Source organism: Pleurodeles waltl, chromosome 6 (assembly GCF_031143425.1).
Source record: "Pleurodeles waltl isolate 20211129_DDA chromosome 6, aPleWal1.hap1.20221129, whole genome shotgun sequence".
Classification (NCBI taxonomy): domain Eukaryota; kingdom Metazoa; phylum Chordata; class Amphibia; order Caudata; family Salamandridae; genus Pleurodeles; species Pleurodeles waltl.
In genome coordinates, this window is record NC_090445.1 from 89,820,920 (window position 1) to 89,847,675 (window position 26,756).

The 26,756-nt window shown below is 48.3% G+C and overlaps 1 protein-coding gene across 1 annotated transcript in view; it reads right to left on the reverse strand.

Moving 5' to 3' along the window:
* TEKTL1 (tektin like 1) overlaps positions 1-26,352 on the reverse strand; it is a 232,388-nt gene extending 206,036 nt beyond the window's left edge. The window contains exons 1-2 of the mRNA XM_069237411.1: positions 26,061-26,352; positions 10,501-10,580 (exon numbers count right to left, since the gene is read on the reverse strand). The gene's annotated coding sequence lies outside the window, so the exon portion shown is untranslated. The remainder of the gene's footprint in view (positions 1-10,500; positions 10,581-26,060) is intronic.
* Positions 26,353-26,756: the final 404 nt, after the last annotated feature.

Genomic DNA, 26,756 nt, shown 5'->3' on the forward strand with positions numbered 1-26,756 from the left:
CTTTACAAGGGACTTATCTGTGTGCCAGGGGTGTGCCAATTGTGGAAACAATGGTACATTTTTAGTGAAAGAACACGGGTGCTGGGGCCTGGTTAGCAGGGTCCCAGCACACTTCTCAGTCAAGTCAGCATCACTATCAGGCAAAAGTGGGGGGTAACTGCAACAGGGAGCCATTTTCCTACACAAACAGACTTTTGTTTTTCACTGCTGTGAGTGCTGCTCCTCGCAGGTTTGCATTGGGAATTCCCTTATATATGTCTAAGTGGTAATTTCTGATCTGTGAGGAGTAGAGTGGGCATGTTTGGTATGTGTTGAATGGTAGTGAAAAATTATGCTTACTGGTGATGGTGGATTTTTCAATGCTGTTTTAGAAATGCCACTTTTAGAAAGTGGTAATTTCTCTGTGCTTATAACTCTGGTGCTTTGCAGCCTGAATCCAATACATGTCTATAGTAGAGTGACAGCTGGGCTTTGTGCATACTTTCCATACAGCTATCACACAGGGAGGGTGTGGGTGTAACAGGATTACATCTGCTTACCGAGTGGTCTTCCTGGGCTGGGAGAGAAGGAGGGGGGAGGGCACACTTACATTTGTATAGGCTTGTGTCCTTCCCTCATACACAGGGCGTGTTTATTCCCTACTGATGTCTAGAGCTGGGGCTGGGGTTGAAAGGGAGTGTTGTGCACTTCTAAAGTTCTTTTGAAGTGATCCCTAGATCAAAGACATTTTGAGTATAAGTATGAGCTGTAGCCCCATGTTTTCACATACTGCGTGGGACTGGTAGGCAGACGCTGCTGGCTCTACATACTGCACCTCTCCAGGGACTGTTGTGCTGCCAGGAGGTACAGCCATCTAGACTGCTTGCCTTGTGGCACTGCTCTGCTGTCATATGCTGAGCTGAGAAAAGGACCACCACTTTGCTACCAAGACCCTTGTGCTGACCTGCCTGCACCCTGCTTTTGGTGCCCCCAGTTCTCTCCAGGGAAGGGTTAGGTCATCCCCTTCCTGTGGGATTTAGTCGAATCCCACTGAGCAAAGGACCTCATGCTAACAAGATCAAGAATCTGCTTTTAACTGTGCAGCGTTACCTGAGTGGTGCCGGCTCAGTTCGGCGCTAAGATCTCCATGTAGGTCGTCTGAGTGGCCCGTGGTTGTTTCCCGAAAGCACACATTACCTAGTGCCTCCGGGGCACAAGCAGGCATCCACTCTTGCAGCTGAGGCCCTGAGTGATGTGGCACTCCTCAGCTGTTTTGCACCACAGCAGCCTTAGCAGAACCACCAGGGCCCGCCCACACCACGCACAGTAGAGAGAATATCCCCCCGACTAAGAGAGCACAACCAGCCCTTTTGTTAACTCCTGGACCGCTGAGGCTGCCTCAATGAAGTGAGGGAAGCCCAGCATGGTCCAATTGTTCTCCTGCTGAGTCAGCTGGCAAGGAGAGGTACTGTGGGGGCTAGCTGGAGGCACCATTGTCCCGCACTGTTCTGAGGGTGGCCGAGTCCCTGTTCTCAGTGTTCTGGAGAGCTGAACTTGTTTGGCAGCTGCCCCATGTGATCGCAGGCTGCTGCCTGTCACTGTATGGGGGACAGAATCCAGCGATGTCTCCCCGTGTTGGCCTGAGGTGTACTGGTGCCCCTACCATGTTTGCACATACCTTGGGGAACTGGTTCTGTGTTGGTGGCTTTACATGGAGATCCCACGGCAGAGGCCCACCCCCAATCAGGATATTGCCACATCCAGAGAGATGAACAAATTACCATATTAACTGTGGCTGGCATGCAGGCTCTTCAGGGCCCTATAGTTTCCCTGTAGTGAATGTATTCACTGAAGTAGGCGTGCAGGTGTTCCTGCAACCTACAGTTGGAGCTCGCAATACAGCTTAACATATAAAAGATATGCAGGTGCACTTTAACTATGTGGTGATAAGGGCCATTGGTGATAGTGATTACTGATATGTGATGACCAAGGTGGTGATTGATGTACTCCAGGGATGTTTGGTAATTCATGTGTTTTCTCTCCTTAATCTAACTGCTGCATTTCATGAGCTGATATTTTTTTTTTTTATAAAACAGCTTTATTGATTTTATTGCAGAACAGAAAGACAACACAGCATAACACCACTGGTCACAATTTACCTCCTCTGATTGAACACTACACAGATAAATCGTATTCACTGGATTTATAATCCCCATATAATCTCCATAAAGTCTTAGGTGCACTTCCCCAGCTCACACCAAGGGATCACGCCCCGTTTCCTCCTCCCAGGATCCCGTCCATCTCCCCCACACCCGCTCATATTTAGCCAGACAACCGCGTGCTTCATAAACCAGTTTTTCTTGGGAGGCGCACCAGTCCATCCAGCGGCAACACTTCGCCAGCGCAGGGGCCGACTCTGCTCTCCAGCCTGAGGCAATATCCCTTTTGGCCACCAAACAAGCCATTCCTACAAAGGTGCGCTCCGCCCTGTTGGAGCACACTCCCTTGAGAACCCCCAGCAGGACAGGTAGGGGGGCGGGCTCAATCTCCTCCCGCAAAACCCTAGACACATCCGCTAACACTGCACACCAGTAGGCAGCGATATCGGGACATGTCCATACCCATGATCTGATATTATGTGTATATCGTTTCTGCCTTGTCAGGATAACAAGCATATTTCAAGATCTACCCTGTATACACAGGGAGAGTGGTTTTTATGATGGGTGCAACTTACAAGTTTTAGCTTATTGCACTAACTGAGATGGTCTGACAATTGCCCAGTGGGCAAAGTAATTTATGATTCAAGTCAGGGTTGGTCTATGATTTATATACAATACAGTATATTTTATATAACTGTGTGTAGTTTCTTTGTGTGGTGTGTCTATTGTGTCACTGGTGTATGTGTGTTGTGCAAACGCTTTACCTATTGTCTCTGAGATAAGCCTGACTGCTCTGGCCAAGCTACCAAGAGAGTCAGCAGGGGTTATCTTGGGTGCGTAGCTCCCTTACCCTGACTAGAATGGTGGGTTCAGCCTGACTTAGGCACATCCCATAGCCAACCAGAAACCCCATTTCTAACATACCCAAATCTGATAAGGATGTTAAAGGGGTTTCCTCGTACTGCCCCCTCACCAGGCTAAATGGTTATGTTAAAATAGTTATAAGCTCCTGGCGAACAGCTTGGTGGGCCACCTGCCAACCTTGATTCACGTAGACCAATGCAGTTTCTTCCCACACAGGAATATTCTGTGTAATTTGAGGAGGCTGTCCCTGGTAGTGCACATGCTGAATTGTGTAATGACTCATATGCACTGGCACTGCTTGATATTGAGCATGCATTCAATTCCATATAATTTGAATTCTTGCTGCAGGTCCTGTGAAATGTGGGGGGGGGGGAGGGAGACATTTATCAAGTGGGTGCAGTTGCTCTATAGGGACTCCGAGGCAAGGTTCCGTATTGGCAGGATGGTATTGTATTGTTTCTCCCTTCAACAGAGGACTAGAATGGATTGTACATTGTTGCCGTTATTATTCACACTGGTAATGGAACCACTGGCATGTCAGTTGCACTTGGTGTTGCACAGTTGGGGAGTGACAAAATCAAAACTATTTCCACTACACAATCTGGGAAAGACCCCGCAACACCAGCTCCTCCAGCTGCACCCATCCTGGGAGGTCTCCAACGTGATGTATCTCAGGATACAGATCACAAGGGAGATGGGGGTGCTTGAGTCTTTGAATATTGGAAGGGTCCTGGAAGGCCTTAAACCCTTGGTCAAGTTCTGGAACACTCTCCAATTATCCTTAATGGGTAAGGTGGCGCACGTGAAATGACTGTACTGCCCCAGTGTCTCTACATCTTACAGGGTGTGTTGGTTGACATCTCAACCAAATATTTCCTTGAGCTGGACAAGATAATTGTCAACTTGCTCTAGGCAGCTGGAAGGAAGAGGATAAGTCTGGCAACTTTAAAGCAGCCCTGCTAATGGGGAGGGCTGGAACTACCCAATTTAGAGCTATATTACGTGGCCGCGGAGCTACAACATGCAGTGCAGTGGTTGGACAAGGGAGAAAATTGGGACAACGTTTACTCCACAGCAGTTGTGACGAGACCCTCCTATCTGGATTTCAGATGTTGGGGGTGGAAGTTCCTAACTTGGTTCCCTATGTTCTACAACAGGTGTCCGTATAGCTTGGAAGTGGGTGGTCAGTTGAGTGTTGCAGTGCGTCTTTAACGTACCCGACATGTCTATATTGATGAGAAAAAAAATATATCCATATGTTTGTACCACATAGATATCATACTTAAGTTCCAATTCTATGTCAGGACCGGAGGCGAGGATTATGCCTTAACTTTCTTCACTCTTTATTAACATCAAGTTCAAAGTGCAACATAAAAAACTACAACACCCATGGTACACGTAGCCATGGCAACCAATGTCCAATCATAACACTATCCGACAGTCCATATATATATCTGTCCGAGTCGGTGTCCTTCCTCTTTCTTCACTGCTCATGTGTCAGTTAAGTGCTTCCCTTACTGCATCTGAGTTGAGTGTTGTTCTTGATTTTTGCTTGCTTAACGTTGTGTTTTCCCTATATTTGGCGTTTTGCTGTATTGTTTAGTGGCTGCTTAGCAACCACATCGCGCGGCAGGCAATTTCATCGCCTGAGCGCAGATTTTCTTTAATCTACGTCGGGTCCACCAGAGGGTGCTCTTTCGCGTGCTCCGGTGACCGACGCGTTTCTCACAGCGATTTGAGCCGCTTTTAGCGCTCGTTCACTTTTGAGTTACGCGCTAGGGTTGAAAGTGGGCTTCTTGCTCATTAGAACCCTTCAACCCCCGCAGAGACACCGTTTTACGGTTGAAGTGTAATACTCTTGTGGGAGCACGCAGAGATCGCGTGTCGCGCCCTGATACAATAAGTCTCTACCCTTTTTTTGACAGGAGCGCGGGGGGCTTCCCGTATATACGTTTCTAGGGAGAATTCTCCTGTCTGGACCCTTCTGTGTCTGCCCCTATGCAGTCCATGCAGGGCCACGATAATTACCCCACCATGTCCCCTGGGGAGGGCACCTCTCAACGGACTCTGCCTCCTAAGGTGGATGTCCTCCTCACGCAGGCCATTTCTGGGGCCTTGGCCCCCTTGAGGGAGAGCGTGGCCAAACTTTCGGATCACGTTTTTAAGGGGACGGGTACGGTGGGGGGGACGGGACCCGACCTTAAGGGTACGGCGGTCCCCAAGAGCTTACGCAAGCGTGACGCGGGGCACCTTGAAGGCTTCAGCACCATTACTGAAGCTTTTCACAAGAGTGCGCGCACACTCAAGCGTCCACCCTTCCGGGAGGGTTCTGACCCCGGAGAGACCAGTGAGGCGGCTCACCACATATCGGACCCTGACATTGGGTCACCCAAGCGGGTTGATGGGGACACGGAAGGGGAATCTTCCTCCGACGAGGAGCACGATTCAGGACAACCGTGGTGTCCGAATTCTACTTTTTCCGACCCGCAGGAGGCTGAGAACTCCGAGCTGAAATGTTTCAACCGGAGGACATTTACCATCCTAGGTCCTCAGAGTGGCGTCCTGAGAAACGGGTGGCGGACTATGTCGCCAGTAAGATCAGGCAGCCTCTCGATAAAGAGGTCAGGGCCCGGCTGAGGTCGGAAAGCCCGCGCCCGACTCTGCCTCACAGGGTCGCGGCAATGCCGGAGATAGACCCTAAAATGTGCACGTTTTTCGCAAAATACGTGAAAGATCCTAAAAAAGGTATTGATCGCTTCTGGCGAGGGTGCCAGGACAAGCTGCTGGATGTCCTAGGACCTCTCACTCAAATCATCCAGCTGGCTAAACACGCGAAACGCACCAACTCTGCCCTGCCCACAGACATTGTGGCAGGATGGGCCCAAAGGGCAGTATGCCTATTGGGCAATGCTAATTGTGCCCTCTCTGCGGAGAGAAGAAGGTCCCTTCTCATTAAGTTCGACCCCAAGCTAGGAGAACTCTACAACTCAGAAGTAGGGGCTATTGCCCAAGGGAATCTGTTCGGCGACCCCTTTGTAAAGGAGCTAGCCAAGTTTGTTGCCACTTTCTCAGCGCTGGAAAAGGCGCAAACCTCCATCAAAAAGATTTTTCCCGGGAAGGTTTTTGGAGGGGCCGGAAGAGGCAGGGGTCGCTCCTCCGGCCGCTCGTTCCAACAAGGCCCCAACTCCTACCCAGAGAGAAACAATGGATGGAGAGATGGCAGACAAGGCGCCTTCTTCCCCAATCGGGGTAGAGGGAAAGGCAGAAGAGGTGCCCGCAGTGGAGCGAACGCCCCCGGAGGTGCCAACGGTGGGTATTACCCTATCTTCCCCTCAGGTGCAGGCTACGCCTATTTGTGCACAAATGGGCCCAATTAACTTCGGACGCCTGGGTTCTCCAGACGGTGTCAGGGTTCCACATAGAGTTGCACGCGCCTGGTGTCCAATGCGAACATAACTATGCAGCTCCTCCAAGACCTGGGGTTTGTCATAAACGCCCAGAAGTCGGACCTTCAGCCATCCCAATCCATGACCTTCTTGGGTTTCCTCATCGATTCCCAGGCGGCGACTCTGTCTACTGGGCTCAAAAATAGTCAAAATCAAGAAGGAATTGTTGAAGGTCTTACGGTGCGACAGGATCTCACTCCGGCAACTGGCCAGAGTAGTGGGACTCCTCTCCTCCTCGATACAGGGCATATTTCCGGGCCCGCTGCATTACAGGGCCCTTCAGCAGCTGAAGGCTCATCACCTACGACGGGGTCTCACGTACTCCGAACTGATCTCTCTCTCCCAGGAGGCGCGGACGGAGATCCAGTGGTGGCTAGATCACATGGAGGCATGGAACGGCAGGGCGATCTTCGGAGCCTCACCGGACCTTGTGATAGAGTCGGACACCAGCCGCTACGGCTGGAGGGCTGGATGTGGGAACATCTCCTTTGGGGGACGTTGGACTCAGCGGGAGCTCAGCCTTCATATCAATTGCCTGGAGCTCCTAGCGGGCTCATTCGCGATCAAGTCCCTGACGCGGGACAGAGTTTCCTGCTGCATACTATTGCGGATGGACAATATCTCGGCGGTGCAATATGTGAACCGCTTGGGGGGCACCCGCTCGAGGGCTCTAGCGGAGATGGCGAAGGACTTCTAGCACTTATGCCTCCAACGGCAGATATCGGTGACGGCGGAGTACCTTCCAGGCTCCCAGAACACCATGGCGGACTGGAACTCCAGATTCCTGGAGGATTCCAGCGACTGGAGGTTGGACAGAGCGGTATTACTCGCACTCACGAAGCGCTGGGGTCCCTGCGCAGTGGATCTCTTCGCGTCTAGATGGAACTCCCACCTCCCACAGTATTTCAGTTGGCGCCCAGACCCCGGGGTGACGGCGGTGGACGCTTTCCTTCAAGATTGGGGGCAGGATCAGAATTATGCGTTTCCCCCCTTCCTCCTTATCCCGAGAGTGACAGCGCAGATTCGTCGCCAGGGAGCAACAGTGATCCTCATCACCCCCTTATGGAGGTGTCAGGTGAGGTTTCCCTCACTTCTGGAACTCTCGTGCGACCTCCCGATTCTGCTACCAGATTTCCAGTCCATACTGTTGAGTCCAGACGGACAATTTCATCCACTGGTCCTTCAGGGCCATCTCTCTCTGCTGGCTTGGAGGATTTCAGATCTCGTTGGTCGGACCACAGACTTTCGCAACAGGCTGAAAAGTTTATCAAACAGGCCTGGGCCCCAAGCACTCATAAAAGATACAGATTGGCCTGGAACCGCTGGGCCCATTGGTGGGTGGGAAGACACGTCGATCCCATGGGGGCCCAAATAACAGATGTTGTAAACTTCTTGGCGGAACTGGCGGAAGCCGGCCAAGCGTACTGCTTGATTAAATCAGCGCGGTCGGCGATTTCGGCTGGGCATCCCCCAGTTGGCAACCGCCCAGTGGGGGAGCACCCGTGGGTGTGCAAGTTACTGAAGGGCATCAGATTGAGCCACCCCCCTGAGCCCAGATACTCGGAGCTGTGGGATGTTAACCTGGTACTGTGTCTGCTGTCCGCTTGACAGGACAACAGGTATCTTTCACGCAAAGAGTTGTCAGCGAAACTAGCTATTTTGTTATGCCTCATCTCGTGTAAGCGAGTCTCGGATGTGAGGGCGCTGGATATATCAGCTAGAGTGTTCTCTCCGGAAGGAGTAACTTTCACTGTGTCCAGGAGAACAAAATGTAATACCAGGTCGGTAACTTATCCAGCTTTTGACCATGCTCCCAATCTCTGCGTAGTAAGATGTCTGAAGGCATATGAGGAAATGACGGTTGAACTCCGGCCACAGGGGGAACGACAATTGCTGATCTCCTTAAGGAAACCCTTTAGGGCAGTTTCTTCTCCCTCCATTGCTAAGTGGGTCAGATGGATTCTGATGGAAGCTGGCATCAATGTACAGGTCTTCGGAGCGCATTCTACTCGGGGGCCATGGCCTCCAAAGCCATCCAGGTAGGGGGAAGGCTGGAAGACATCGTGAACGCGGCCAACTGGTCGTCAGAGTCTACGTTCAAAAGATTCTATTTTAAGCCGATCCATGAGGCAGCCTCACTGGTGGTGAGCAAGCTTTGAGCAGGCATAATCCTCGCCTCCGGTCCTGACATAGAATGAGAAATTTCCTAGCTATCGTGAAGGAAAGTTTCAATTCTATTAAGGACACGGAGGCAAGGATTATCCCCCTCCGACATTTCGGACATGTCACCAACCCAGGAACGGAATCAGCATGTTTGGAGGTGGTATTCAGATTGCACATGTTCTAGCAGGATTGTTTTACGGGCAATTAATATTGGTATTTTTTCTTGTGGAGAGTGGGCTTCTCGGTCTGTTATGAATCACTTCACCTGTCTATGCACTGCAGGACATGGCTCCCTATCTTACTATTCTCTTTCTCCATAGGTACAGAATCTGCACCAACCTAAGAACACCTTAACTTCCGGTCGCAGTGAAGACGAGGAAGGACACCGACTCGGACAGATATATATACGGACTGTCAGATAGTGTTTTGATTGGACATTGGTTGCCATGGGTGTTCTAGTTTTTTTGTTGCACTTTGAACTTGCTGTTAATAAAGAGTGAAAAAAGATAAGGCATAATCCTCGCCTCCGTGTCCTTAATAGAATTGAAAATTTCCTTCACAATAGCTAGGAAATTTCTCATTCTCTCCCGCATTATCTGAATCCCACTAAGCTATCTATTCCTGTCCCTGACCAAGCTGCTTGCTCATGTGCTCCGTGCTCTCATTCACAAAGTGGTTCCTCCTTCTTCACATTACTATTTCAGCTCAGTAATAAGGCTTCTCTGACATTTATGCCAGCTGTGCAAACAAACCTCTCCAAACAGTGTTAAATTTAGCTCTGTTTCATATATTAAGTTCAGCCTGTCAGGCCAGCCCATAAGCAAAGGCTTATGCCTACAAACGTACACCTGTTTTCTGTTCTCTTGTTTTTGCCCACACTGCATTATGTATTATTTATTCTGTGGTCTTGTAGTCTGTGCATATGCAGCATTTCTATTTTTTATATGCTTACCCATATTTGGACTACGTTCCTTTTTGGGGTTTTGCTGTGACAGCACTTTCTAACATATATATAACTGCCCGACAAGAATGACTCAGGGCTGAAGAAGCGTGTTTCAAAGGCGTAACACTGGGATGTGCGTCTGCCTTCTGCCTTGGCCTACCAATAAACATTGGTACCTCAACAAACATTTTACCTGTTCCGAAGCCTTGCTTGGTGTTTGTGTTTTCTTTGCGGCACTCTGAGAAGGGTTGGAAAATGTGTTTCCCTAACATATAAGCACTTTGCAGTCCTTCCTTCAATAGATAGGTGGTGGCCGGGTGGTTTTAGCACGTTATGTGATATGTATCTAAATGACAGATTTCTTACACTCCATGAAACAATGGAGACCTTTAACCTTGGCCAAGGGCAATTCCTACAATTCACTGAGATGGCGGCCACGGCTTGCAGGATATGGCCCTCATTTCCGGATGTCCCCAAGGAGTCTTGTACACTGGTCACTTTGCTCGATACGGCTGATGGAAGTAGACTGATCTACTTAATCTATAGGGCACTCTGAGACGATGGCCCACTGTGCACATTGCAGGCACAGAGCAGGTGGCAGGAGGCATTGGGGGAACAGTTTTTAGACAAGGAGTGGGAAACTGCACACAGGCGTACAGACCGCTACAGCAAATGTGAGTTTCAAATTAATTTACTACAATGTTATCTATCAAGTATATATTACTCCGGTCACGTTACATGGCATTTATCAAGGGAGGGCATCTACCTGTCCTCAGTATCTGGTCTGGCGTTTGGCTACGCCCCATATCTAGAGTGATTCTTAAATGCTATCAGTGTAGCCCAACAGCAGTGTGGAAAGGCAGGTAAGGGTGTTAATACTAAAACGGCATGTTTTCATACAGGTGCAAGTTTATCATCTTTCAGTATTTATATAATTGAAACTTACCTGGCATTCAAACAGGAATGTACATTTATTGATTGAATAAATGTGGAAATTCAATAGTTTCACCTTAGTTTTTCACAAATCTAAAAAAAAATATGAATAAAAATAAATAAAATTATCAAAAAGTAAATATGGATAAATAAGGATTTAAACTAAAAAAAATAAAAAAAAGACATAAAACCAGGAGCACGAATTATAATTTTTAGAACAGATGATGCTTACCTCAGTCCAGGCTGTCCCGACATTTTAGCTTTGGCACAATTTGTTTGCATCATGTGTCCCCACCATGGTGGCATGTTGAAGGAGACCTTTGAACAGATGTTCTTAAGAACCTCACTCAAGTTGTGTTATTAGGGACTGTTGATGTGATCTCAATGCTACTCAAAGGTAGCTCAAGCTGCCATCACGTCCTGGATGTAGCACACGTAGAAAAGGAAATAACAAGGAAAAATAAACATATTTCTCCTCGTTACGCCTAGCCTAGGAAGGCAGCATATTGAATCATTCCCATGTTTACTAGTTTTACTAAATCTTGGAACGCATTAAAAACTGTGGATTTATGCTTGGGAACACCCACGCTCCACCCATGTAATGCCTTCTTAATGCAGAGTAACAACTTGCGCTGCCTTGCATTTCTCCAGATTTAGTAAGCCACGCAGAGCCATGCAAGGTGGCTCTTTGTGGCTTAGTATATCAAACTGAAGCCCTTAGACTGCTATGTGCTGCCTTGCATGATGCAATGGCATTGCAAATGCCATCTGGGTATGTTTTGTAAATACATAATTGCAGTTCCATTTTTTGAAGTGGGTTTATTAGTGTTGTATAGTGCTCTATACCACAGGGTAGTGTCTAACATCCTGTCTAAATGTATCTTTTACATAATGTGCAAGCCAATAAAGTTTCTTTTGAATACAGTCTACAGAACAACATATTAAGGCGCACACTCCATTGCTGTAAAATCATGTGTTTCATTTCAGTTTGCCAAGTTCCCTTATCTGTTCTTCCATACAGATGATGGGTGTCCAACATAGGTCCAAGAGGCCCGGATTCATTTCAAGAACATCTGGATAGCTACAATGTAAGTTGTTTTCATGTAGATTTATAGTATTTAAATGAACGGGTCCGTTGCTCGTGGCCAACTCTATATGTATCATTCTGGAGCTTTTGGGATCTGTGAACTGTTTGTGGCAGTTTTCATCACTGGTGTATGGGCATCACAGGTTTATGGGCCCATCTGTGTTCGAGTAGTAAGGGGGCAATGACAGAGCACAGATATTTCAGTGATTGCAGGTATTAAGGATAGTTAGACAAGAAGCCATTGCTGTTTAAGTGTCAAAGTTGCCCCTCTAGAAATCTTTGCGAAAATGTGTATTTTGTTTCTTTGCTCATTCCATGTCTTGTTTGAGATTTGTGCAGAGGCCATTATTTGTTTTTCCTAGAATAAACGCTGCATGCATTTCATTTTGACCATCCGCCTTTGCTGCAATAATTGTGCGTTTCAGGGTCACATCTTTGTCTACAGACGCAGTGGGTGCATTTTCTTAAATAATACGTTTCAGCAGAATTTTCAGTCTATATTTTGAGGGGTGTATGCAGGTATTGACCTAACATGTCTTCCCATTTGATTTTAACTTATTTGATTGTTTCTATACAGTCTCCATACTACCCCGGGATTGCTTCTGAGCACTGTCCGAGAGGAAGGAAGTAGCCTTTGAAACAAACATGTGGCAGGATAAGGCGTTCTCTAGACCGATTGTCCTTGGCTCTTTTCTGCATTTCATAAAATGGGAAGATGGCCGCTTGAAAGAGCAGCTCCACTGCTCGACTGTAGTTCCCTCCTAACATCCGCATTGTCATCTGTCCCCCGGCTGCAATCCAACATAAACAAGGCAAAAAAATGGCAGTTAGGGACAGGCCCGCAAGAGCAGGTGAGGAGGCCGTGAGGAGCAACACCCATGCTGCAGTCTTGCCATGGACAGAAGACCCGACCGGATCTCCGTGGGAAGGCCCCCGTGGAGGTGAGGGTGATGGATGCCATTGGCGCTCAAGTGCGGTGTTCGCGCTGGCCGGAAGAGAAAGCACTGGCCCCCACCCTAAAGTGCCAGGAATAGTGTTCGCTCCCCCCTAACCCCTAAAATGGAATCCAGGGCCTTGGCGAGCAGAGCTGTGTGGAGCATTGATGCAGACTGTGGCGATGCGCCAGGTGGGCCCGGACCTAGGAAGCACCCGGGGCCCTGTGCACCGCTGCAGCCCTAAGATAGAGGGGCAATTGGTGACTAATCGGACCCCGCTGTGTAATCAGGTAACTGAGGCCTATGACGGGCCTCTGCTGGTCAGCATCAAGACGGTGACGGTGGGGTAAAGAAGGTCCTATAGAGCGAGACACCAGACAGGAAGAAGCGTATCTGTTGTAGGGCCTTTCCATGGATACCAGCTGCCTGGAGCAGAGGGTGTGGTGTGAGACCGTGTCGAAGGCAGCCAATAGGTCCAGTGGGATGAGGGCTGCTGTATGGCCGCTGCCGAGGAGCGAGTGTATGTCATCAGTGGCTGTGAGGAGGGCGTGTTCAGGATGTTGTTCTCCTCGATGTGCTTACAAAGCTGAGCGTTGATGGCCTTTTTGATGACCTTGGCCGGGAAAGACAGCAGGGAGATGGGGCGGTAATTCTTGAGGTCCAGGAGGTCGGCCATGTGTTTCTTCAAGATCGGGTGGATCTTGCCGTCCTTCCAGTCCTCTGGGAAGGTAGCTGTCTCTATGATTCAGTTGAGGGTGTGTTGGAGCTCGGGTGCAATGGATCCAGCGGTGCAGGGTCTGTGGTGGCTCGATGGGATGGATCTAGGGGGTTGATGGAGGGCTCGGAGGGTCTTGGGATCAGAAGCTGTTGTATATGTCTTTGATTTTCCGGTGGAAGAAGTTGGCTAGCCTGTCACAGAGCTCTTGAGATGGAGGAATGGTTGCTGTTTCAGCCTGGAAGTAGGCAAACTGTTTGTCCACGGCGAAGAGCTCTTTGGTGTTGTGAGTGGTGGCGCTGATGAGTCCTGCAAGGCAGCTTTCCTGGTGACTCTGATGAGGTGGTGGGATTTGGAGGCTGCTTTGAAAGCCTCGAAGTCTTCCGGGGACTTGCTGTTCCTTCTTTTTTTCTCTAGCCGTCTGCAGGTTTGCCTGGGGTCCTGGAGTGCAGGGGAGAACCAGCTGGCCTTTTTGAGGTTGTGTTTAGCTGGGGTCTTATGGAGAGGTGCTAGAGTGTTGGCGCATTTGGAACTGAGTCCATGGAGACCCTTTGATCCATGGATTGCGCTGGACAGATAAAGGGGGAAGACAAACTATCTCTGTACCCCAATGATATTCTCGTATACGCCGTGTCTCCGTGCCCCTCTATTTATAGAATACTTGGCATATTAACCAGTTTTGGTGAATACTCAGGATATACCATCAATTGGTCTAAGTCCACAGTGTATGTCTTTCACGGAAAGGCTCCAAACTTGCTGCTGGGTTTTCGGGCGCGGGTGGTGTTTGATGGCTTCCGTTATCTTGGCATTTATGCCTCCACTGATCCTAACTCGTTTCACACTAATAACCTTCAAGGCCTTTTATGCTGAATCAAGGGAGATGTCCTTCAGTGGACATCACTCCTGCTCTCCTTACTCGGACGAGCGACCGTGTTAAAAATGATGGCATTACCATGATTCCTGTATGTGTTACAAAACACCCCATTTCTGGAGCCCACAACCGATTTTCAAATCATAGAGGGCAAGATTAGACCCTTATTGTGGGTGAGGGGAACTCCGCGTATAGCCTACAACAAACTGACACGGCACTGGTATGATGGGGGGATAGCCTTAGCTGATATCCAGAAGTATTATAGGATGCACAATCAGTGGTCATCAACCAGTGGCATAATCAACCTGTAACTGAACCGGCGCACTGCATGGACCACTATACCCTGCGACCAGGCGGCTACCTATGTGCACTATACACTCCTCTGAAATACTTACCCCTCAAGGGATCAACAGCTCTTACAATTCAGGTTTGGCATACAGCACTAACGGCACACCACTACGGGACTTGGAGAAAGTGGGCAAGCTGGGGTAGAAGCCAAGCTTCAATATATAGGATTAGAACGGCATCTCTAAGATAGGGGATCTTTGGTCCCATGGCGCTATACTTTCCCTTTCCGACTTGCAGAGGGAATATGATCTCGCCACCACAGAGACGTTTCAGTACCTACAGGTCTGACATGCATTCCAAACGGGTGGACCTTGCAGAATCATCACCACTGGAAGATAGACTATTAGATGACCACATCAGTGAAAGACAATCTCACTGACCCATAGGTAATGAATCAACAATACCCCTGATACAGTCCTCCCCTTGGGTAGCCGCTGGGAGGCTGACCTGAAAGATCAGACAGATAAGGACTAGTTGGAAGCGCTCACCTCCTCTAAAGTGGTAGCGATCCACAAAAGATTTCAAATAGTGCAACTCAAAGTATTGCACACAGCATACCTTTCCTGTAACACCCTGGCCAAGGTGGGTATGAGACGCAACACAGCCTGTGGTCGGCAGTGTTGGCACGTGGGGATCTTTTTTCACATTATATGGGCATGTCCAGTGATCCAGACCTTCTGGAGAGCAGTGGTGGCTTGTAATGACAGTGTTTGTGGTGGAGGCTTGTCCCCTTCACCGAAGTGGTGCAGACTAAATGGGTGGGAGCCACAAACCTTGGCCGCATGGAGCAGATCTGGGTCACCCTAAGATTAATGATTGCGTAGCGAAATAAAGCCTGTGCATGGAACGCACAGTCTGCACCTCTTCTCAGAGAATGGAAATGGGATATGGACTGGTGTATGGTGGCGGAGAAGGTGGTGTATGAGAGCAGGGGATGTCCTGGTAAATGGGGAAAGATTTGGGGGCAAGTGGAATGTGTATAGAGCTAGTCCATGTGCTGCCCCGTACTGATGGCAGCGGAATCTGGCACCCAATGTAACACTATAAGTGACGTTTGCCGAATTGACAAAGAATGGTCCCGTTTAAATTGTACTTGTATGGGGCTGGTGCCCAATAAATATGCTAGATGTACCTGTTCACTTATCTGACATTTTGCTTCTTTAGTTAAAAACACAATATTAATCTGTTAATATTTTATAATTTATTATGCAGTTGTGGAACCCTCTGAGTAGGCTCTGAAGACCCCATGGGTCTCCGGACCACAAGTTAAGAACCACAGCCCTAAGTGGTTTTCTATCGGTCTTTATCCTCAGCAACAGAAACCTGGGTGTCTTGATTATAGTGGGTGGAACATTGCACACATCATAAACTTGCACATATTGTAGCTCATGGAAGTGAAACACTTATACAATTATTAAACAATACTACAACAGGTGCTAGCCTGGGGCAATCTGCACTTGCAGACTGTTTTTTAACCAGTGGACTTGCAAGGGTGCAAATGATCTTAATTCAAGCAAAGCATAGAAAATGGGCTTCACAGTAAAAGACTGGCCTTTATAAGAGGGGAATATGCCCATTCCCTCTAGATTCCGATGACGCAGCACCTACTAAAGCTATGATAGCTGGAAGCTTGAAATCTTCCGCATAATATGGAATTGGCATGGCACAACAATAGGCAATTGGGAACGACCTTACTCCTAGCCCACACCCCCTTCATCTTTGGCTCTGGAAATCTCTGTGGTGGCAAGGACGGAGATTGCATTTAGGGATCATATTAGTCCCATTCCTGTCTGCGGCGTGGTGTGATGTGATGGTAGCCCCTGCACTCTGGGAATTGCAATTTTACATTGTTTTTCCGTTTCTTTCTCCGTTTACCTTGTCAACACTCACTTTCTCTCTGACAGCCTTTTATTTATTTTTTCCTATTTTCTGTTCTTTCGCAGTGCAAACGTGTTTGCCTCCTTGAAAAACCCCACACCCACACTAGTAACTTGTAATGCTAATACAGGGGTATGAGCTTCTCCAATCAAAGTGAAGCCATAAAGAATATCTTAAAGGTTTACCTTGACCCTGGCTTGTTTGCAGGTCCAGTGACACCCTTTTACTCACCCTCTAGAGTGCAGCTGACACAGCTGGGGCTAAATGCTACTAAGTGAGAGTGTCAGAGACAATGCAGACTCGCCCATCTTGAATTGTGAAGGCGCTTTGCCTCTACCCAAATCCTGAGCAGCATCCGTCTGCTGAGCTGTCCTCATGCAGCCTGGGAATTCCAGCTATTTAATAGATAAGTTCTGCCTTCGCTTCTGAGGTCTCAACAGGAAGGTGACTCCATCAACTGTCTCACACAATGGCCCATTCCAAGAGAGACGGTAGTAAACTGGCAGAACTTCTAACCCTTGTCCTTCAGTCTTCTCTTTCCAACACTGCTGCAGTCTTGGTGGTGCAGAGTCAGTAAATGTGAAGAAAGTATTTGCAGAGGGATCCAGAACTTATATCCTTCTGTTGATCAAGGTGGGCTGCCAAGCCCAACCAGCAAGTCTGCCTCATTCATGCAAAGGGTTGATGGATCATCCAGTCCAGGAGGACAGTTCTGCTGCTTGGTGGATTGAACAGGCTTCCTGATCAGTGTCCATAATGACCCTAGCACGGACTGGCTCAGGTGGGATGGTCATTCACCTCTGTCTGGAGGCTCACTCTGTTTCCACTGTCAAGGAAGATGGACAGAACACAGAATCCAGGGCTTGGGTGAACTTCATACTGGCATGGGAAACCTACTTGGGACAACAGGGGTGGGCTGAAGACCTTGCCACAGGCTATGGTGGGGCCCGGGATATTGTGTGCAGGTTTGGATGTGACTTATGGACATCATCAACTCTGGGGAAACAAAAACAACCACTGATTTTTGTATGACATGAAAAGGTGCCACTCCTTTTGGCAGGTATGCAGCTTGAGTCCTCAGCATCAGTTTATCTGAGAAAACAAGTTGTACAAGTCAGCTGGACTCAAAGTGCCTGCAGCTCACTTATGTGATGAGCTGAAATTATTGCAACCAAAAAGACCAGTTTATGTCAAAGGCTGTAGTGGGCAGTTGGCATTGACTCAAAGGGGGTGCACATCAAAAACTTGAGAACGAGATTCAAACCTCACTGCGGCATCACAGAGGATATTATGAAAAAAATATGTTGTAAACCTTTAGGAACCAAATCACAACCATAAAAAAGCCCTGAACAATGCCCAGTAAAAGTTCTTGCAAAGCCAAAGATTAAACAAACAACAAAATGTCCAACAGTTTGGTCTGTAATGGCTCTCTCTAGCAGTTGCATACCAAGCTAGAAAATTGCCCCAGTGCGCAATGTATGCCAACTTTGTGGAAGGATGTCTAGCTCACAAGATAACATCAACAACCTAGGGAGGGACACCAAATGCAAGCAACTAGCGACGTTCAATCTCCACACATGGGTCAGATTGTGCAGGCCCAGGTGCAAGATCCTGCCTAAGAAGTAGCTTGATTGGAGGACAGATGCTCCCTGCCCAAGACTTTGAGGTATTACACTCTCTTGGCCCAATCCAGAGCTAGGATTACTAGAGCCAGGTTGCTCCTGATCTTTTTCAGATCTTGAAGCAGGGGTGAAAAGGTGTACAGGAGTACTAAGCTCCACCCTTGGCAGAAAGCACCTCTAAGAGAGCCTTCTTGGGAACTGCAGCCAACAAAAATGTTGGTATTGTGGGTTCTCAGCCACGGTTCTTCCCATTGCTGGAAGACGCCAAACACCACCTCTGGGTGTAATTGGCATTCGTGATCCACTAAGAACTGTGGCTGAGTCTGTCCACCCTGGCATTTAGCGATCCCAGCAGGTCATTCATGACGAAAAAATTGCCCTGGACACTTCTTGGAAAGAATCTAAGACACTACCCCCTTCTGCTTGTTGCAGTATCACATGGCAGCAGTATTGCCTGTGATCATCTGTATCAGCCTCTCTTTGATCGTTGGGAGGAAGCCAAGCATATTTTCCCCAACCGACTGTTGTGTAGCTGGCTTACTACTGGAGACTAGAATCTTCTGATTGCCACCTCCCAAATGGCATTCCCAACCCAGCTGTGATGCGTTGGTCACCACCATCAGCTCAGGGTGGGGTAAGGAGAGGGTTCTGTGTCAGGCCCCATCACAGCTGAGCAGCCACTATTTCAGGTCTTTTGCAGCCTCCTCTAAAACCTGGATAGAATCTGATAGGTTCCCCAGGCACTGTACGCACTGGGACTTCAGGTCCCACTGCAGAGCCTGTCTGTGCCATCTGGCAGTTGCAACCAGCAGAATAATGAAGGCCAACAATCCCAGGAGCTTCAAAGCCATTCTCACTGAAATCTAAGACTGAGGCTGAAACATCGGGGACACAGCCTGAATGTCTTGGGCTCCCCAGTCTCGGAGAGAGGCTGGAAACTGCACCATATCCATGATGGCTCCAATGAACAGGAGAATCTGTGGAGTCAGAGTTGACTTGATAGTGAACTCTAACAATGTTAAAAGGTTAACTGTCATCTGGAGATGGTCTATAACTGCCTGGGGCAAGCTGCCTTCAACAGCTAGTTTTCAGTGTAGGGGATGTAGGAAGCTGGCCTGGTGTGTGGTGAGCACCTATGGTGTTATCACCTTATACCAGGTATAGGTATCCCCTATTAGTGAAGTGTAGGCAGTGTTTAGGAAGCCAGGGCTCTCTAGAGGTAGCTGTGGATGAGCAGCCAAGACTCTCTAGGAGACATGCAAAGCTCATGTAATACCACTATAATCACACAGCACTATCACACATGAAAGAGCCACACAGTGTTACAAATATAAAGGTGCTTTACTATGGTAACACAGATACTAGAATACTAATAGGCAGCCCCCCCCCCCAACTGGAGGTGAGTAAACACACTATTATAAACCATTTGCAATCAGTAAAGAACATAGAAAGCATCAGGCATTGGCAAAAGCAATAGAAAACAGTGAAGGCCCTAGGGAACGCCCAAACCATGTACCTAGAAAGTGGAATGCGCGATACAGTCCCCCACCCAAGGATGTGGAATTGTAGAGGGGAGCTGGAGGAACTAGAAATCCCAAGAGGTGAGTACCAGAGTGACCCCCAGCGACCAGGAGAGCAGACGTAAGTACCTGGTTTTCCCCAAACCCAACAGGAGGACTTTGGAAAAGAATTGTGCAAGACCCAAACAAGACAGGAAGAACCCAAAGGTGGATTCTGGCAGAAAAGGACCTGCAAAGGAAGGGGACCAAGTCCAGTTTGTGATGGAGATTCCAGTTGTGACAGGAGCCACTACCCACTCTTCTGTGGATGAAGGACCAGGTCGATGAGGGACGAAGAAGACCAGCAGTGCGGCACAGGAGATGAAGAGGAGTTCCTGAAGTGATGCAAATGGTGTACCACATCGTCCGTCAGCTTGCAGTTGGTCAGTGGTGCTGGAGAACCACCAAAAGTCTTGACAAATGCAAAAGAAGATGACGAGTTGCAAGGCTGAAGAGTACCAGCAAGGCCCAGGGGACTGGACCCAAGGAGGGAGAGTCAAAGAAGAGGAGGCAGCCCCCACAAGTAACCCATTGGCAGCAGGCACAGCAGTCGCAGGGAGGCCCACTCAGCACACCCGAAGAGGAGTCCCACGTCGCTGGAGCAACAGAGAGGAGACTGTGCTTGCCAGGAAGAAGTGCTGGAGGCCGGGGCTACGCAAAGCCTGGCGATCCCTTGGAGGAGAAGCAAACAAGCCTTGGCAGCTGCAAGAGTGGGGGTCCACCGGGGTACTGTCCTGCAAGGAGAGGCAGGGGCTTGCCATCTCCCAAATTGGATAGCTGGCAGAAAGGACCAAGGGGACCACTCCAGACGACCACCAGTGATGCAGGATCCACGCAGTTCCAAGAAGAGCAAATCCACACAGCCAGTTGTCGTTGCAGTTGGTGCCTGCAGATTAAGGGGAGTGACTCATTCACTCCAAAGGAGATTCCTTCTTACTTCATGTGCAGGCTGAAGACTCGCTGCCCTCAGAGAATGCACAGCCGGGAAAATGTTGCAGTTGCTGGAAGGAGCCGGAGAAACAATGCTGCAGAGCGGAGTAGTCGCTGAAGTTGCAGAGTGTCAGTTCCTTGAGGGTCCACTTGCAGTCACAGTACCCAGAAGATAAAGTAAACGATGCTGAGGAGTCCTTCTGGAATTTTGCACGTCGAATCTGAGGGCCAAGAGGGAGACCCTATATAGCCCAGGAAGGGGGACTGGTCACCTAGTAGGGTGACCACTTATCAGGAGGGGGCTGTGACATAACCGACCTGACCCGGCTACTCAAATGCTCCCAGGGGCCTCTGCCCATCTTGGATTCAAGATGGCAGAATCAAATGGCCACTTGGAGGAGCTCTGGGCACCACCCCTGGGGTGGTGATGGACAGGGGAGTGGTCACTCCCCTTTCCTGTGTCCAGTTTCATGCCTGAGCAGGTACCGGGGGTCCTTTGACTGATGCAAACTAGTTTATTCAAGGAGGACAACAAATGTGCCCTTCAAAGCATACCGATGGCTTGGGGAGGCTACCCCTCCCAAGCCATGCAACACCTATTCATAAGGGGAGAGGGTGTTGCCTCCCTCTCCCACAGGAAATCCTTCCTTCTGCCTTCCCCCACCTGAGCTGGTCAAGCAGCAGGAGGGCAGAAACCTGTCTGTGGGGTGGCAGCAGCGCAGGCTGTCCGGAAAACCCCAGAAGCCTGGAAGGAGCAATAATGAGGGTCCTCCAAGGAGCCCCCAGAGTGCATGGAATCATACAACCAATACTGGCAACAGTATTGGGGCATGATTCCGACATGTTTGATACCAAACATGCCCAGGTTCGGGGTTACCATTATGTATTTGGACATAGGACCTGTGTCCAGTACATGGCTAAAATGGCTTCCTCGCACGTACGAAGTCCAGTGCAATAGAAATTGAGTTCATAGGGGCACCTCTGCTCATGCAGGGGTACCCTCACACAGTGGTACTTGCACCCTACTCTCTGGGCTAGGAGGGCCTGCCATAGGGGTGACTTACAGTGACCTTGTGCAGTGACCTGTAGTGAAACGGTGCATGCACTTTTTCACGCAGGCTGTAATGGAAGTCCTGCAGACACATTTTGCATGAGCTCTCATGGGTGGCACAGTACATGCTGCAGCCCATAGGGAACCCCTGGTTACCCAATGCCCTGGGTATCTCAGTACCATATACTAAGGACTTATGTGGGGGCACCAGTATGCCAATTGTGGGGTCTGCAAAGTCCTAAGTAACCAAATATAGAGGGAGAGAGCTCAATCACTGGGATCTTGGTTAGCAGGATCCCAGTGAAAACAGGCAAAGCATACTGACAGCAGGCAAAAAGCTGGGGTAACCATGCCAAAAAGAGGGTACTTTCCTACAGGGACGAGTGGAACATCCAGTCCCCAAAGGTCTGCTGAGAACACTGACATCACCTGTGAACACCTGAGGGGCACTGGTGAAGCCAGAAGGGGACACCACAAACGGAAATTGCTCCTTGCACAGTGAACAGTAGATAAGGGCTCTGGACCTACATTACAGGAACTTGTAAATAACCGTCCTACAGGTATAGTGCTACCATCCAGTCTCCAGGGCAGACAGATCCTGGGTTAGTGTGAGCATCTTGGATTTGCCCTTTAGGAGGAAGGTGTTGAGAGGGTGAAGATCTAAAATAAGGCAAAGCCCTTTGTCCTTTGGTACAAAAGAGAAACAGGAGTAACACCCAGTTCCTGCTTCGAGGTTGGAACCCTATTTTTGGTACCTTTGGCCAAAACAGCCTACTCTCTCTGCTGCAATGCGGACAGGTGGTCCTCAGTCAGCCACACAGATTGGAGAGGAAGGTGCAGCAGGGTAGAATAAAATTGAAGGAAATATCCCTGTTGGGCAATTTGGAGGACTCATCTGTCACACATAATTTCTTACTGCCTCTGGAGGAAATGACTGATCTGGCCTCCTGGGGGGTGGCTGTGTGTCGGAAAGGTCACACTAAAGCAGTTTGTAACTTGGTTGTTGGCGGGGCTGGAGACTGAGATGTATGTTGTCTCTGATGTCCTCAGCCATTGTCTCTGGGAGCCATGGTCTTGACCCCAAAAGGGCTGGGAAGATTGCTGTGCCAGCAGCGGAATCTCACTGACAGTATGCAAAGTCCCTTCCATAATAGGTCAAATTGGTGAGGAAACTGTCTGGCGAATGTGGAGACCCAAGGTGCAAGCTGTGGTGTGATTCTCCTGAAATCAGTCTAGGGCCATATCTGTCTTCTCACCAAAGAAGCAAAAGCCATCAAATAGCATATTCACTAACAATTCTTGGACATCTTCCAAGAAGACAGAAGACCTCATCTAAACATGGCACCGAAGCACCACACTAATGATGACTGCACGACCCAAAGCAATCGGTCATGTCCAGGTCAGACCAGCTAACAAATTTTGCTCCATTCTGGCTGTCCTGAAAGATTTGGGCTAAAGATGATCATAGGCCTCCCGGGGCAACCATTAAGATCTGACTAACCCTGTCCCATTGTGAATGGGTGTAGAGAACAAGGAAACAGTTGGCATTTTCTGAACATAAGCCAAATTTGGAAGAAGAAGACATGCACTTGCTAAAATATTCTATGTTTGGATTCACTGTCAGGTGGAGTTATAAGGAAGTTGCTAGGGTTGACTTTGCTGGTGGACACCTGAACCACCAAGCTCTCTGGTACTGGATATTGCATGAGAGATTTAGGGTTACCTGGCGGTGGTCTGTATCAACGAGCGACCTGCCTGTTAACCAGATGATCAGAACATGGTTTTCCCAAGTGTCCGAGAGCATATCTGTCAGGGCCTTATTAAATGACAGGAGATGTTTGACAGGAACCTAGCCAGGCTGAATGACCTTAGTTAGAACTCTGGTTTTATCCCCCATAGTGGGGAGTTACAGGGCAATGACTTCTGCCACTCTTCTAATCACAACCGCAAAAAATACACTCTCCTCAATGGCAAGACCAGAGGAAAAGACAAATCAAGAGGCTGGGAAAGTGTCTAAGCCACTGGCATCCTGTAATTCCTCATACCAATTGTTTTTATCATATTGTGGGACAAATGTGTCCCCAACATCATCTCAATTCTGGCTTTAAACAGAGTCTGAACAAAAATGCTGCTCAAATACATTTGTGCTGACACCCAGTAAAGGTACTGTATAGAATCAGAAGGATTTCCAAAGAGCTATGTTCCAGTGGGTTTAGAACACAGCTTCAGCAGAGGCGAGTTTGGGTAAGAGTGAGAGACCAGTATAGCGTGTGGATCCTCCATCAGTGCTGCCGATGGACCAGGACCGAAGTTAGAACCAAAACCAGTGCGGACCCTGAGGCGGTTTGAGAGGCACAGGCAGCACTGAGGGCAAACTAAGAGAAGTCTGGCTGCAGGTCCTGCAGATCCTTGGGACCTAAAGGCACACTAAAGGAAGCCAGAAATATGCTGAAAACGCACAGTATGGCCTCTCTAAATGCCTCGACTTCTGTAATGTTGCTGACAATCCTGGAAATTCGGATGCATCAGCACCAGACTATGAATCAGCATCTCAGGAGTACGGGAGCAAGATGGGGTGGCACGTTGACATCTTTTCACCTTTCCTGGTGAGGCCATTTCTCACTTGAATTTCTTGTGTTTCTTTTTGGACTTAACACTGGGCTTAAACCACAGTGAAGATCTAATGTGAGGAAAGGACTTTCCTTTCGACTTTGACCTGTCACAATGCAGTCTCTTGCCATGTTTTGAGACATAGAACTTCGCTTCATGATCATGTATGGCCTGCGGAATAATCTGGCACATTAATTGCAGGTCCTGAAGTGGTGATTCAACCTCAAGCACCAGAGACATACCTAGTCAGGATCTGCCACAGAAATCAGTTTGTGACAGTGCCTACAAGGATTAAACTTTGTGATTTAGGAAGGAACATTTCACTTGCACAGTGGTAAATTTTTTAGAAAAACTTAGAAATACATTGTCAAGACGAGCGGCGCAGAGCACCAGATCAGTGTCTGACGGTGCAGAAAGGAAGCAACGTCAGCACAAATATTTGGCACATATAGGCAGTTCCGTTCATCACTTCCGGAGCGTCACATTGTAGATTTGGAGCTGCACAATGCCACCTACCTGTGCACAAGAAAACTACTCTTGGAGTTTTCCGCATCCAGTCTGATACCTGGGGAAAATTCACAAGGTGGGGAATCTGCTGTTAGACGTGTCCTTCAGATGTATATTGACAGGTATTTGTATAGCAACAACCTAGCCAAAAGACAGCAAAGCACTGTACAGGGTTAAAGAAAAGTACAGATTCAATGAGTGATTGGAGAGACAGGTAGTTGGTTATTGGACTGGTACTGCATTGTGACATGGTGGTATTTAACGAGGCATAATTGGAGCAGCATAGGGATGGCCTTATGGGTATGGGGATGTTGTGTAAGAACACTTTCTAGCTTTATTTGTTTGCACTTCTTAGTCTCTAGTCTGATGGTGGCTTCATTGTGGGTGTGTCGAGGGCCACAAGATGACCCAGTGCATGACAACACTATTTGTAGTGTATTACATTGACACCATATATGCAGTGTCACTACATCATAATACATTTAGTAGATGTCACAGGCATACCCAAGTGTAGTAACTCATGATAATGTTTGTTTGGTGTAGAGTCCCCACATTACATTTGGCACAGTGAAAACCTGTGTACAGTGCACCAAATTAATATCCCATGCGCTGTCACCGTCAATCTATATACGCAGTGTCATTTATTATAATCCTACGTATAGTGTGGACAATCACATCCTGTGTGAAGTGCTTGTGTGTCACAGTAAGACTTGTATAGTGTGTGAAAGTGATGCAGGTGCCCCACCTGTATGGGCAAGGTTGAGAGTGACAACACCTGATTTGTTGCTACATTAAGGTCGGTATATGAATGCGTGTGGGCTACCTGTAAACACTAAAGTAGGTGCGAGAGTGATGCGCCAGGTGAACGGAGGGCCTGACTGCAGCATGAGTGGAGGCACTTGCGATAACTGAAGTCGTGAGGCAGAGTCTGACTGGCTGCGTCAGCCTCCCACATACCACGCATGCTAGAAGTGAAAATGTTCTGCGAAGTTAAGGGTGTGAGGATCCTCTCTGACGGGCATGTCCTGCAGACTAGGGGACAAACCATCGCTACAGGTCCGGAATTACTCATGGTAGCTGTTACGTACTCGGCTAGAATGTTAGCCACGTCACTGGTTACCTGGACTACAAGAATTTTACCTAGGTCACTCAGACAACAAAACTTTATCTATCAGCTACGTGCAGGGGTTTGAATATGGGCAGCTGCGCAGAGTGACTTGTATGGGTTGGCGGCCTGTTAACCTGTATTTGGAACAAAACAAGTTAGAAACCTTACTGAGTTCTGCTGTGAAATGAAACTTAACATTGGCGACAAGCGCCTGCTGGGGACAGGCAAGGGATCACTAGCTTCTCCATCGACCCACGCAGAACTAATTCTGGAGCAACTAGGATGTCAATCGAACAAACAAATTTCTGGAGCAACTACGATTTTACAATTGATCTAAGCTTCTTTCACTTACTTGTGTGAGGAGATTTTAAGGAGTGGAGCTTCCCGTTACAAGTCCGGAGGAGACTGCAGCACTGTGGTCTTTCAGGTGGCCCCTTACTGCTTCGTTTGTGCCAACGGCAGAGGTGCTGTGACAGTGTTGGCCACAGTCTGTTGGGTTGTGATCTTGCAGCACTGGACACATCGTCATCTGTTCGACAGACAAGTTACTGTGACATTGACGGTCACAGATTAATAGTGACGTCAACTTTGTTCCGGATCATTTTATTGGTTGTGGAGCGTTCACCAGAGTTCGACAAGTGCTTGTGAGAGCATTGCTTACGGGACCCTGAATGTGGCGTAGCAGTGATCACACACACAACTTTCCTACGTAACTTTCTGGCGGCCATATTGGATCTGGCTAATGTGCATCATACATATTTCTTCAAAAGGATTTTTGAATGAAGCAAGTTTGAAGAAAAAAAAAAAAACTATATGGGTGTTTACGGAGGAAGCTGGGAGCTAGTATCAGATACATTTTGAGCTGCAGTAATTATATATAAAAAAAAACAAAAAAAAACTTGCATATCACATTACCTAATGTGAGAGATTGTTGCGTGGGACACATTTTAAAGCAGTAAGTGAAATACAACAGGACTAGTAATTCATGAAAGAAGACTATTGAATACCGCTTGTGGGCTTTAGTCAGAGATCACAGTTGTTGTTGTTG